Below are 15,094 nucleotides of genomic sequence, written 5' to 3'. Positions count from 1 at the left end.
TTTCTGTGCGCTCAAGGCTCTGCCGCTTCACGTTCTTCCCGCCAGATTGACAAGCAATCGTCATGTGAGGGTGGTACCTCTGTTGCAGAGTGAAAGTGTGGGGCCTGCTGGCAGGGTGGCTCCGGCCCCGTGCTCACTGGAAGCGCCCATGCCATTGGGTGAAGCCCTCCCTGCGTCCATGGTGGTGCTGCTGCCCCGGGGAGCTGGCCCCTGGCCAGTCCTGCCTCGTCCCGTCGAAGCCCTCGTCACCAGCAGCAGCACATCCCCTTGCACCTGCCATAACAGAATACAGACCTAGTGGGGTTCTCTTCAGTTCTTCTATGAGGGATTTTTCCTTTATGCCTAAACAGGTTTTTGTGGGGGTAGTTTGTTACAGTTCTTTGTTACTTCAGGGCGTCTCAGGAGGGTGATTTGGCACTGAAGTCAAGAGTGTTCACTAAAGTTGATCAACCTAGGCTTCAACATAAGGACTTGAATTGGGCAGTTATATATGGAAGTAAAAAATGGACTGTTTACAAGGACGTGGTGATAGGACAAGGGAGAATGGCTTTAAACTGACAGAGGGGAGATTTTGATCAGATATTAGGAAGAAATTTTTCACTATGAGGGTGGTGAGACACTGGCACAGATTGCCCAGAGAAGCTGTGGCTTCCCCATCCCTGGCAGATTTCAAGACCAGGTTGGACGGGGCTTGGAGCAACCTAGTCTAGTGGAAGGTGTCCTTGCCTGTGGCAGGGTGTTCGAACTGGATGATCTTTAAGGCCCCTTCCAAACCAAACCATTCTGTGATTCTATGAAATACTACTTTATGACACTCATTCAGAATTTTCCATTAGGAAAAATACATGCCCAGTAGCTTTAAAAATTTGATGAAAAATACTAAACCTTGCAGTGTGTGAGCTGAGGATGCATTTGAAACACAAAGATAAAAACGCTGAAGGATGACAAAACAAAATTACGGCATCTTGGGCACGTTTCTGCATCGTTTTTATCTTGCAGCGTGAACACCATCTAGTGGGACTTGGGCAGCAAGTGCATGAGTGGCTGTGCATGCTGCAAGTACAACATTCAGCTACCCATATACCTGTGTGCTTCTGCCTTTTTTTTTTTAATTTCCAAATGCTTCTGTGCTGAAATATTAAGGACTTCAGAAAAGCTTGGGTTTCTATCTCCTAGCAGCTGGGTTTCACATGCAAAAAGAAATTTTCGATGCCAGTATCTCCGCTATTCAAATGAAAGTATGTAAACATCTATAGACACAAAATCATAAGGGCTGATCTTTTTCTAAAACTTTTTCCCTCCATGTTTTCCCTTAATATAACTAATGTCATTTAGCCAGGAGTAAAAACAAAATGAAGAAAAGCATTTTTTCTTGGGTACATGCTTACAGGGGGGTGCAGTGTTGATTATAGTGAGCTTAAGCCTTGAGAAAACTTGATGTCCTTGAGCTTTTATCTCAGTAACGATGGTTACCCAGAAACTACAAAAAAGTTAGGTACTGTGTTGGGCTTGATTTTTTTTTTAGCATTGTCAACTAGACAGGACTCTGTATGTTGTCACACCCTGGAGGTGTGTATACTTCAGCAGTTCCTACACATGCTTTATCCCTGAGAGCTTCTAATTCAGTGGAAGTTTTGCAATCGATTTCCGTGGAACTGATGTTTACTAACTCCTCGCTGCAGTGTAAGTAGTGAGTTTGTCCACTGGATGGTGCATGACTTATTTCTGCAGCTCTGAGGTAGCCTAAATATCGTTTGTCACACTGGCCATATGACACTGGCAAACAGAGCATCTCCAGATGCAAATGCAGGGAGAAAAGCTGTACAAGACAAGTCATTTATTTGACAATTTTTAAAGAAATATATATATAACATATAATGACATATAACTTAAATATAGGCTGAAACCAGGAAATTCTCTCTGAGATCTGAGTTTTCCTGAAGTATAGGCATGTCTGGGTTGCATACTACAGGTGTGAGTCTAGCCATTATTTCTGGATGTAGTTCTGAAAATCCAGTTACATTTGCAGCTCTCTGAGGAGGAAAGGCTGTGATGCATTTTTTTATGTTGGCTTTGATTTCTGCTTGAACGTTGCTAGAAACACTGGGTGGCTTTGCACAGCACACAGAGTCAGTGCTCACTGCAGTGCAAAGATCCTGAGAACCAGCTTGGAACTCAGAGCCACACTTCATCTGATTTTGCAGGCCCTTGATTTCTCAGGGTGCCAAAGTACTTTTTTTCTGATGGAATATAGTCCTAGCATACCAATTTCCCTTGCCAGGCAGCTGGGTTTAAAAGAGGTAGCGCTGTTTAAAGTGTTCACTGCACAATGAGAAGTTTGATGGTCAATATTGCAGATGATCAAGAGCAATCTATCAAACTTATGCTAACCAGAAATTCTTAAATTCAGCTTTCTTTGTTGTCTGTATTTTTAGCACCATGCATCAATTGCAGTTTCTTCATTTCCTCCCAGACTTAAAACCAAGCATTTGAATATTTTCCTTCCCACTTCTTTGTTAAGCATGGGGAGCAGGTCTTAGACTTGTTTTAATGTGCACAGGATTGTATTTGCCATGCTAAAAACATTACCAGACATGTCAGGACTTTGGTTCTTCTGCAAGCCCTGCTGTTTTGGAGCCTGTTTCCACAGCAAACGATATTACCAAGATAAATTGTTTGCCAGAGATAACTTCAGGTCCACAAACAATTTACCTAAGAAATGTTGAAACATAACACTGTACAAATCAATTTTTTTCCGAGCTTCCTGTCCTCATAGGAAGGAACAGCACTTATCTCTGTTGCAGATTGCATAGAGGCAGCCACAATACCTTTACTGGTGTGTGGGTGAGACTTAGGGGAGTTTCTGAATCCTTCACATGTCAGAGGAACATATGAAATATTCATGCCCCATTTATCCTCCCCTTAGAAATGCAAATACTGAAATTCACATGATTTGTATGAGGAGTCTAGCAGTTTAGTAAAGGGCAGTAAAGATGCTCATGGATTGCATTATGGAGAAAAGGGAGAGTTTACAAGAGTGACATTTGCCCAAGGCCCTTCCATCTCCAGCAGACTAGATCTGCTGCGGGTTTAATTATTTGTGAAGTCCCAAAGGTTTGTCATTTGTGTGGAATTTTACCCATTGAATACTGCTTGGTGTCAGTACTGGGTTTAAATTCTAACTAAAAATAAAAGCTGGTTTTCATAATATATTTCCTTTGCATCCTTTCTCTGTGCTGAACCATTCCTGCTGTGCTGCAGGTGCAGGGTGATAACATTATGCAACATCTCCTATTTTTAGACCATTTTCAGCCCATCCATGACATAATCTGAAGTAAGAAAATAACCTTTTTTTTCTCTGGTTCTCTGCCTGCTCTGTGTGGTTGACTTTAAGATGTACCCCTTCAGTATTAACTGAAGAATGGTGATTTACAGAAATACATTTCTGAACCTCATTGTCTTTATCTCTGGTACCTTCTGCTTTTTAGTTCCTGCCCTTCTTATTTTGATTAGATGTGGTCTATAGATAGCAATAAAGCAATACAGAATGGTTGTGCCTGGTCTCAGAAAAAGGGCAACTGTGTAAAAATAAGGAAGCTTTTTAAGGAGGTAAAAGGAACATCTAAGACAATAAAAGCTTTTGAAGGATAGATAGAGACATGATCATAGAGGTGGAGTAAGCACACATCAGTATCAGAAAAGCTTAGCTAAAGGGCAAAATAAGCAGCAGAAATAAGGAGGTTATTAAATACAAGTTGCATTCAGAGAAGAAAATCGAAAGAACCAGAAGCACTGATTCATTAAACACAGACCACAGCAGAGGTGGTTACAAAACCAAACTGAGGGACAGTTGAGATGAGGCATAAAAACATACAACAAATGCTATTTCAAGTAACAGGAAGTCCCCTGAGAAGCCTGTAGAGCTAATAGGGAGTCAAAACACTCAGCAGACAAAAGAAAGCATGGGTTTTGAGGGGCACATCTTTCTCCAAAGCAAGGTCAGCTACACTTCAACGACCCCTGAGAGGTTGGGGGAGTTTTTGTGTAGGAAAATGAGACTAAATACTTGTTAATTACAAAAGGAATAAAAATACCTATTGTACAGTGTGGAGACAGTGTTCTCACAGGAGAATGGATAATTATTACATGAACTCTGAATAATCCCGAAAGATACAGCAAAGCCATGAGAGGCCCAAGGAAGCTTAAGCAAGCAAGAAAAGAAGCAGCTGGAATTCACTGAGTTATGAGAACTGTGGACTGTTGGCAAGCTTTTGAGGTCAAGTTCTCACACCTGTGCTTAACCAAATATATGTTAGTTGCTAAGGGTCTTCAAGACATGTATCCAATCATAATATGCCAAATCACTGTGTTTGTAAGCAATAGTATATAAGGAGTTAAGGCTTTGCAATAATTGGCTTTTGTCTGATCATATTGATCTTGGACTGAGTCCATATTTTTTCTGTGGCAGTACAGCCAGCCCAAAGCCTTAATTAATACAGCTTCTAGAAATTGTACTTACAAGAGATGCTGGAAGGTTGCTTACTGTGGTTTATTTTTTGGTGTCTTAAATGAAATGGGCTGACAGATGGGCTGGACCTGGTGGTGGGAGCTGAGAGCCTGAGAAAACAGGGTCAGAAACCTGCAATAGGAACTGTGATCTGAATTGAAGAGATGGAAACCCTCAGCTTTGGGGAGCAGCTGCTGATAAGGCCCTAGTGCTCCCTGACAAACCCGGGGGTGACCCTGAAACCTACTGCTCCTGCAACACAGCACTTAACCTGGAGGGTTTCCTGGACACATGGCTGTGCCTCTCCAGGGGAACAGCCTCAACTTCCCATTTGGCGCTTCCATACAGCTGGGCAGAATGTGCGCTGAGATCATGTTTCTCAAGAGAAAAATACAAATACAACAACAACTACTATTAATAATAATCATAGAAACATAGAATCATAGAATGATTAGAGTGGGAAAGCACCTTAAGATCATCTAGTTCCAACCCACCTGCATTTGGCAGGGATGCATTGCACTACACCATTTCACCCAGGGCTCTATCCAACCCAGCCTTGAACAATGCCAGGGATGGAGAATTCACAACTTCCTTGGGCAACCTATTCCAGTGCCTCACCACCCTCACAGTAAAGGACTTCTTCCTTACATCTAATCTAAACTTCCCCTGTTAAAGTTTTAACCTGTAACCCCTTGTACTATCACTACAGTCCCTAAAGAAGAGTCCCTCCCCAGCAAAATTATAAGTGCCCTTCAGACACTGGTAGGCTGCTATGAGGTCTCCATGAAACCTTCTCTTCTCCAGGCTGAACAGTCCCAACTTTCTCAGCCTGTCTTCATATGGGAGGTGCTAAAGGCACATCCTCGTGGCCCTCCTCTGGACTTGTTGCAACAGTTCCATGTCCTTCTTAAGTTGAGGAAACCAGAACTGTGCACAGTACTCCAAGTGAGGTCTCACGAGAGCAGAGTAGAGGAGCAGGACCACCTCCTTCCAACTGCTGGTCACGCTCCTTTTGATGCAGCCCAGGATACAATTGGCTTTCTGGGCTCTGAGCACACACTGTTGGCTCATGTTAAGTTTCTCATCAACCAACACCCCGAAGTCCTTCACTGCAGGGCTGCTCTGAATCTCTTCTCTGCCCAACCTGTAGCTGTGCCTGGGATTGCTCCGACTCAGGTGTAGGACCTTGCACTTGTCATGGTTAAACTTCATGAGGTTGGCATCAGCCCACCTCACAAGCATGTCAAGGTCCCTCTGGATGGCATTCCTTCCCTTCAGTCCCCTGATCATCCTTGTGGCTGTTCTCTGGACTTGTTCCAACAGTTCCATGTCCTTTTTATGTTGAGGACACCAGAACTGCACACAATACTCCAGGTGAGGTCTCAGTAGAGCAGAGTAGAGGGGCAGGATCACCTCCTTTGACCTGCTGGTCATGCTCCTTTTGTTGCAGCCCACGATACGGTTGGCTTTCTGTGCTGTGAGCGCACACTGCCTGCTCATGTTCATTTTCTCATCAACCAACACCCCAAAGTCTTTCTCCACAGGGCTGCTCTGAATCTCTTCTCTGCCCAACCTGTAGCTGTGCCTGGGATTGCTCCAGACCAGGTGTAGGACCTTGCACTTGGCATGGCTAAACTTCATGAGGTTGATATCAGCCCACCTCACAAGCGTGTCAAGGACCCTCTGGATGGCATTCCTTCCCTCCAGCTTATCAACTGAACAACACAGCTTGCTCTCACTGGCAAACTTGCTGAGGGCGCACTCAATCCCACTGTCCATGTCACCAACAAAGATGTTGAACAAGACCGGCCCCAACGCAGATACTTGATGGACACCACTTGTTACTGGTCTCCTGCTGGATAATGAAATATTGACCACAACTCTTTGCTTGGGGCTATCCAGCCATTTCTTTATCCACTGAGTGGTCCATCTATCAAACTGATGCCTCTCCAATTTCGAGAAAAGGATTTTGTGCGGGACAGTGTTGAATGCTTTGCACAAGTCCAGGTAGGTGATGTCAGCTGCTCTGCCCCTCTCCATCAGTTCCGTAGCCCCATCATAGAAGGCCACCAAATTGGTCAGGAAGGATTTCCCCTTAGTGAAGCCATGCTGGTTGTCACCAACCACTTTGTTTTTTTTCATGTGCCTTAGCATGCTTTGCAGGAGAATCTGCTCCAGGATTTTACCATGCACAGAGGTGAGACTGACTTGTCATCCCTGTAAAAACAGTGATACTGAGTTGGTGTCCTGCAGTGAGGGAGAAGCAGCAGACACCCACCCTATAATGTCTGACGTGGTTTTGATTTGGAAGCAGATAGGAGATGGGAGACTATGGAATTTTGTCAGCATTGTTAAATTAAGCCTTCCTGGGCAGGATCTAGAAATGCCCAGGACTGCCTGGATTTGCAAAAGGTGCCTTGTTTGGGTTTTTGCTGAGACTTTCCTTACTGGGTCATTTCCTCACTGGGTCATTTCCTCCACCACACAGGTTTTGACAGCCAGTGAAAGAAGTAGAGCAGGTACCTGACATCAGCTACAGGCCATGTTTTTCAAGTTCAACAGGCAGGTTTTTGGCAGTTTAGTGGCCTATTCTCTCTAAAACTGCTTCTCATCTGCTCTCTTTTTGCTTTTCGTGTCTGCCCTGATGAGAAAATGGGCAAATAATGTAGGAAAAATGATTTTGTGTCAATGAACATTGTGATTATTTTGTTCTAGATTGACTAAATATTGTGGATCTCAGTTATTTCCTGAGGACATGAGCTGTCCTGTCTTATGGAGGAGGCTTCACTGCTTCTAGCAGAAATCTCTGGCTGTTTACTGGGGTGCCTGCTATTAAATATAGAAAGTGAAAGTAAACTTTGATTCCTGAGAAGAGATCTATGGAGAACAAAGAATTTCTCACCTTCTCCCACCTTTTCCCAAGTGAGCTAATAAAGGACACCTGTCAGTTTTTTTCTGGTTTCATTACCACACCAGATCTGGTAAACTCTAAGGAGAATTCAGCAGGCAGACAGGCACTTCCTAATGTGTGTTTTGAGGGTTCTGCCCACATTTGTTGTCTGTAAAACCTTGAGCATTTGGAATATTTCTTACTCTGTCTTTTTTCATTGCTAACAACATGGTTTAGGCTGCTTCCCAAGCCAACAGTCCAGGTATATCTAAGCAAAGGATTAAGTATAATCATGTAGAAGGAGAGCTAAAGTGCGAGTTCTAATAATGTTACAAGCTATGGAGAGCTGAAAATATGAGAAGTAAAAATTAGTATCAATATTGTGTTGTCTAAATACAAGAAGAAAATATGTATACCAATAGCATGTTGTCTTTGGTGGTATCTGCTGACTTCTAAGCAGCAACTATGTGGTAGTACAGAATTTTTTCAAAGAAAAGGCATTTCTGTAGTCTGTCAGGTTGTAAATTTGCTGTTGTTTCATTCTCAGGTTTCTTACAGACATTATGTTGAAATAACGGGGAAATTTAAAACTGATTGCTCATGTGTAAAATCTGGCATAGCCACGATCCAAATGCTCTCAAATTTCTTCTTCATTTTGGGATATAAGTCCATCAGAGTGGCACTGAAGCTGCTTGAATAGAAGACTTACTGAAATTGCCTGTGCCAATTCACTCTTTTCCTCCCAAATGAAGAGAGGCTAAGAAAGTTGGGGCTGTTCAGCCTTATGATAAACACATAAATGTATTGGCTTTCACGAATCATAGGTGTGGTTATGTGGATATAATGGTATGAGTTCACAATAACAGAAAAAAAGCTAGCTAAAGACACAAGATTAGACAAGTTGAAAATGGCCAGAACCCTTGAGCAAAACGGAGTCACATAGCAAAAGAATTTGTAAAGGTAAAAGAAATGGGGGGGGGAGGGGGGCTTGATATAAGAAAAGCTAGTGCCTAGAAAGCATAGAGTTAAAGTACTTTTTAGCTTAACTTAGGTTGTAGAAAGAGAACAATGTTTATGTTGTAAGTCTGTGGAATTTAGTGGCCCCTCTAAATATGAGTAAATTGTTTCACAATAGTCTTTAGCTTTAAAGCACCTTTAGCTTTAAAGAACAATGTTTGTGTTGCAAGTTTGTGGTGAGATAACAGTATTTAGTGATGGCATTAAACATGAATGAGTTATTTCACACCATACTTATCAGTTAGAGACAGAGCCTCCCAAACATCTCCTAGCTTGGGATACTCCTTGTCTGCCCATCCTGCAATAAATTTTGCAGGAAAGTCACACTCTTCTAAATCTTTGCCAGCTATCAAAAGAATCACAGATATGATTTGTTTCAGCTAATTGTGTGATTGTTGAGGCGTCCAACTGTGACAAACATAAAAAGTATACTGTGAGGAAGACTGCATACTTAGTCTTGAAGACCCCTACTCACAAGAGGAAGACTGCTTACTTCATCCTCAAGAACCCTGCCCACAATCACTGGAGAGAAGCGTGCAGAAGCCAAGAGGAGGAGACTTATGATAATAAGTTCCTGTAGCTAGTTATAATATTCCCCGCCTGCATGTGGGAATTATGAATATGTATAGGACTAATGCAATAGTGAAAGTATATAAACCTGTAACAAATACTAATGTGTGCCTCTGGCTATGGTCACGCACCCAGTGCTGTTGCTTTTGCTTTATTGACTTTGTCCCTCAATAAAACCCTGTTATCTCTATTAGAGGAGTGAGCTTGTATTTCACAGCCTGGAGAAGAGAAGGCTGCGTGGAGACCTCATAGAAGCCTTCCAGTACCTGAAGGGTCCTACAAGGATACTGAGGAGTGACTCTTCATCAGGGACTGTAGTGATAGGACTAGGGGGAATGCGTTTAAACTTAAATAGGGGAAGTTAAGGTGAGATATTAGGAAGATGTTCTTTACTGTGAGAGTGATGAGGCACTGGAACAGGTTGCCCAAAGAAGTGATAAATGCTCCATCCCTGGCAATGTTCAAGGCCAGGTTGGACAGAACCTTGGGCAATATTGTCGTGCGTGATGCATCCCTGCCCATCTCAGGGGTGTTGGAACTAGATGATCTTAAGGTCCTTTCCAACCATAATCATTCTGTGATTCTATGATTCAATGATTCTTTCTTCCAGACAAAGGGAACAAAGTTTCCAACATGAGTAGTGTGGCCAGTCTTTTGGAGAAAGTGAAATAGAAAATCATGAGAAAACCAAACATTTCCTCAAAGGAATTCAGACCCACTCTTATGGCAACAGCGCCAGAAACAATTCACTCATTTAGCTTCCTTCACAGTAGCTGGTACTGGCAGGACAGCAGGAATAAGTCTATCTTTAAAAATAACCAATTTCATGACTGGGCATGGAGTTTAGACATTTCAGATTAAATGCCATTACTGTTTTGGGTATATGCATATGCTTAAATTTTTATCAATTACAGGATATTTCTTTATCCACAGTTACTGTCAAGTCAGTTACTATTCACATTTTCCAGTAATGGTGAAGTTTAGGTTGGGTGGTTTTGTTCTTTTTGGCAGGTATCCAGAACTGGTTTGAGATTTACCATTATGTCATGATTTTGGCACAATTTGAAGCAGGTACTAATATGGCAATGTGCTACTTAACCATGAAACTGGAGGTGTTTCTGAACTTGTCAGTCATATTTATGTATCCAGAATTTAGGCATTGGGATCCATGGTGTGCAATCAGAAGTGTTAAGTGGTGCCAGCATTAGCAGGTATCAGTGTTGGGAGCAGCTCTCAGAAGGAGAGCCGTGTGTGTAAAAACTGAGATTTTGCTACATTGGCTCAAACAATAGTTGTTTCAGTAACTTGAAATTGTTTGTTTTAGCTTTTTGAGGAAAAATTAGATAGGCAGCTTCACAGGGCAGGTTCTAAGCTACAGCAAATACCCAGTATTCAGTGGAGTTGATGCAGTGCGGATTCACACTAATTGAGAGTCTGAGGCATTTGAAGGCATCCTAAGCCTTCCTGACAGCAGTTAGAAAATATTTCTGCCTGTGCCGAGCTTTGCAGTGGTGGCTGTGCTGGGGGAGAGGCATTGTGTAGCTTCTGGGAGCAAACAGCCTGGGGAAATGCTGAATTCTGGCCTAACAAGCTCGCATACAATCCCAGAAGATGCTCCTAAAAAGGCATTTCCTTTGCCAACAGAGGTGTAAAAGATCTAAATTCTCTACTATAAGCAAAATAACAGGAGTTAAGACTGAATGCAGCATAAAAGTTTTTTTCCCAGATATATGATGGCTAGCACAAAACCACACCATGGAGAAACCCACATCACTGCAGATCCAGTAGCTGCTGTGATTTCACACATAATTTTGTACTTTTTGAAAAGACTGGGCTTTTGCACTGCAATGTGTATAATCAGGTAGTAACCTCTCCCTTTACTTCTGAGATATTCAGAACTCAAAGGGACTGTGGTTCGACCTCCTATTAGAAGCCGAGTGATTTTTAAGATGGAATCAATGTTTATTGATTATTGAAGGTTGGAGTCCTCATACTGTACATATGTAACATCACAGTGTAGGCTTATACTCGCCTTGGAACAGCCCAAGTAGAGCATGAAGGGATTCAGACTCAAGGATGGAAGAGAAATGGATAAAACCATGAGATTCCAGTTCTTTCTTATTAAACATTTTTCCTATATACTGTTCTCAGTCATAGAATAATAAAGGTTAGAAGAGATGTCTGGCCAAAGCAGAGACAGCTTTAATAGTCTGCCAATCAGTTTTGACCATGGCTAGCTGATATCTTCACATGTATTTTCTCTCCCTCTTAAGTTCATTTGCTGTGGACTTTCTGTTGTCCTTAATGTCCTTAATTTGTCTCTAATGTGTTTGGACTAATTTTCAGGTAGATTTTCTTGGAAGATGTATTGAGAAGATTTATAAGTATAAAGTCAGAGCCCACTGCATAACCTGAGTAATATTCAGTGTCTTCTTGGTCAAATCAGTCGATGACCCACAGAAATAAGTCCACACAAATTAGACTGCTTTTTCTTTTTCACTCTCTTACAGGATGGGACTGCAGCACATTTAAAAGTTATTAATATAAGAGCTACCACAACTAAGTAAGTAGCCAAGGAAGTTTATGCTGCTAAAAGTATGTGCACGATGCCTATATGCAGTCTTGCTTTGAACCTGCACAGACAAATTTCCATCCACACACTCTTGTTCCCCACTTACTCCAACCAATTTTCCATTTGCAGCTAGTAAGTTTTTACCTTCAAGTACTTCTTTTCCATTCAGTTACTGTTTGGCTGATGCAGCTTCTTGTCTTTGTGCCTAGATTTAGAGGTACAAATTCTGCACTTCCAGATATTTAAGAATGTGTGTCCTTCTGTAGGGCATTGTTCAGGGAGCCTTGCCTTGCTGACTGGTACTCTCTGCATCCAGAACCTTAAAGATCAGTTCTCATGGCCCTGTGACGTAAGTGGGACAAAATAATCTGCCACCTCGCCTCCACAATCCATCATGCAAGCCTCATCTTTCCTGCATGCATGGCTTCTTCCGCTTAGCATTTGGAATTTCCCACCTTTTTTATTTGTTCCTGCTGCTTTCCAGGGATGGAGGTTATGCTCAGAATTGAGATCCCCTGGAAAGCCAATGTACTGGTCCATTAGAGTTTTGGCTGAACTTTCAACTGCTCCATTTCTTTCCCTTCAGCCTCAATGTGGGTTATGTCTTTTTCCTTGATGGGAGGCACTGAGTGGTCCAATACCTCTCTGGCTGAGATGGCTGATGAAGGTGTTATCAAGGATGAATATGGAGTCAGTCTTATGGCTGGTAAGCTAAATGCAGCCCAACAATATCTGCCTTCAGCTTTTTGGCATGCAGTTAATTTAGGGGAGGAAAGGCTTTTTAGCGAAATTCCAGGTGATCCTTGGAGAAAATGTGGAAGTTAAATGCGTCATCTTACACCCTGAAAAATTCAGTTCTGTGCTTAAATTAAGTCCTATGTGTAGTGTGTTATCACTGAAACAGTGTGTGTCCACTGCAGGCTCATGGCCATGGGCAGCTGCATCAACTAGGTTTAGAGTTTCTATTTGTGGTGACTGTTGTTTAAGCTAATCAAGATGACGAGTTTTTTACTTTTTTCATGTCAAAACCTATGTTATGAGGTGGATTCAGCTGTGTCCTGGGTTCAGCAGTAGCAGTCATTTTTCTCCTTCTTGGTAGCTGGTGTAGTGCAGTGTTTTGACTTTCAGCTCGGGAACAGAGCTGATAGCGATGTTTTGGTTTGGCCAAGGACTTTGTGAGCCTCATGCTCTGCCAGGGGGAGGGGAAGCTAGGAGGAAGCAGAGACAGGACACCTGACCCAAACTGACCAAAGAGGTATTCCATACCACAGCACGTCATGCCCAGGATGTAACTGGGAGTTAGCCGGAAGGGCGGAGGGACTGCAGGGTTGGAGGAGGTATGGGTCGGAGCTTGGTCGGGCTTGGGGGGTGAGTTGTCGGTCAGCTGGTGCTGAAGTGCTGTATTTTCTTCCCTTGTTATTTCCTTTATCATTATTATCATTGGTGGTAGCAGTAGTGATCTCTGTTATACCTTAGTTACTAAACTGTTCTTATCTCAACCCGTGGGAGTTGCATTCTTTTCGATTCTCTTCTCCGTCCCTCTGGGAGTAGGGGGAGGGAAAGAAAGGGGGGAGTGAGTGAACGAGTTACCTGACTGGGTTTAAACCACGACAAGCTGCTCTGGAAATATGGCTGGATCCAAGGTTTTACTTCATTTACAAAACAGACAGGAATAGTATTGCTCTTTAGAAAAGCATAAGAAGAAAACATGCAAAAATAATAGATCTTGGATTTTTTTTGAGATAAAATACTAATGAGAGCTGGGCACACTCTTCCCTTTTTTCTTTTTTCAAAGGTGGCAATCCCAGGCACAGCTACAGGTTGGGCAGAGAAGAGATTCAGAGCAGCCCTGTGGAGAAAGACATGGGGGTGTTGGTTGATGAGAAATTTAACATGAGACAACAGTGTGTACTCAGAGACAAGAAAGCCAACCATATCCTGGGCAGCATCAAAAGGAGCATGACCAGCAGGTGGAAGGAGGTGATCCTGCCCCTCTACTCTGCTCTCGTGAGACCTCACTTGGAGTACTGTGTAGAGTTATGGTTTCCTCAACATAAGAAGGACATTAAACTGTTACAACAAGTCCAGAGGAGGGCCACAAGGATGTTCCTTGAGCACCTCCAATATGAAGACAGGCTAAGAAATTTGGGGCTGTTCAGCCTGGAGAAGAGGCGGCTTCATGGAGACCTTAAAGCAGACTTCCAGTATCTGACGGGGGCCTATAAGTATGCTGGGGAGGGAGTTTTCATTAGGGACTGTAGTGATAGGACAAGGGGCAACAGCTTAAAACTTAAAAAGGGGAAGGTTAGATTGGATATAAGGAAGTTCTTTACTGTGAAGGTGGTGAGGCACTGGAACGGGTTGCCCAAGGTCGTTGTGAATTCTCCATCCCTGGAGATTTTGAAGGCTGGATTGGACAGAGCTTTGGGTGACATGTTTTAGTGGGAGGTGTCCCTGCCAATGGCAGGTGGGTTGGAACTAGATGATCTTCAGGTCCTTTCCAACTCTAACAATTCTATGATTCTAAGTACTTTGATTTTTCTGCACTGCTGGATAACAGGCTTGCCCCATGGTGTATAACAACCTGACTGGAAGCAGCATTTTCCATGAGTGCATTACAGATTTCCGACCGAAAAGGATAATGTAAGACTAGGGCTTGGCTGAATTCGTTTACAGGTAAAATAATGACAGGGAAGAAGTGGTAAAGAATTCCTGTACTCGTAATATGACCTATGTGGCTACAGCTCCATAGATATTTGAAGCATAAATGCACTTTTTTTTTTATCTGATGCAAAGAAATGATGTTCATTTAGTGCTTAATGTGTTTATTAAATTGAAGAAAGTATATATTATTATTTGAAAAATAATGGTTCTGCAAGCACCTCATACATGTAGACAAACCACGAGCACTTTTTCAGTTTTTTGTTATATAGGTTAATGTGGAATTTTATATAGTTATCCATAAAGGTTTGTGAGTTGGTGTTTATAGTCTGTCCTGGAAAGCTTCTTCCAAAACCCAAACACATTAAAGCACATAAAATAGGCCACTAAACTGCCAAAAACCTGCCTGTTGAACTTGAAAAACATGGCCTGTAGCTGATGTCATGTACCTGCTCCACTCCCTTCACTGGCTGTCAAAACCTGTGTGGTGGAGGAAATGACCCAGTAAGGAAAGTCTCAGCAAAAACCCAGACAAGGCACCTTTTGCAAATCCAGGCAGTCCTGGGCATTTCTAGATCCTGCCCAGGAAGGCTTAATTTAACAATGCTGACAAAATTCCATAGGCTCCCATCTCCTATCTGCTTCCAAATCAAAACCATGTCAGACATTAAAGGGTGGTGTCTGCTTCTTCCCCCTCACTGAGGGACATCAACTCAGCATCACTGTTCTTACAGGGATGACAAGTAGTAGAGGAGGGCAAATAATAGAAGAGCCAACAAAGAGAGGTGCCATGCTTGACCTTGTTCTCACCAACAGGGTTGGAAATGCGACGCTCCAGGGCAGCCTTGGTTGTAGCGATCATAATTGCTTTTGCTCA

This window comes from Pezoporus wallicus, unplaced genomic scaffold (assembly GCF_028554395.1).
Source record: "Pezoporus wallicus isolate ANWC-B61680 ecotype Strahan unplaced genomic scaffold, APGP_CSIRO_Pwel_v1 contig_7472, whole genome shotgun sequence".
Classification (NCBI taxonomy): Eukaryota; Metazoa; Chordata; class Aves; order Psittaciformes; family Psittacidae; genus Pezoporus; species Pezoporus wallicus.
The sequence above is the reverse complement of the archived record's forward strand: the minus strand, read 5'-3'. Positions refer to the sequence as shown.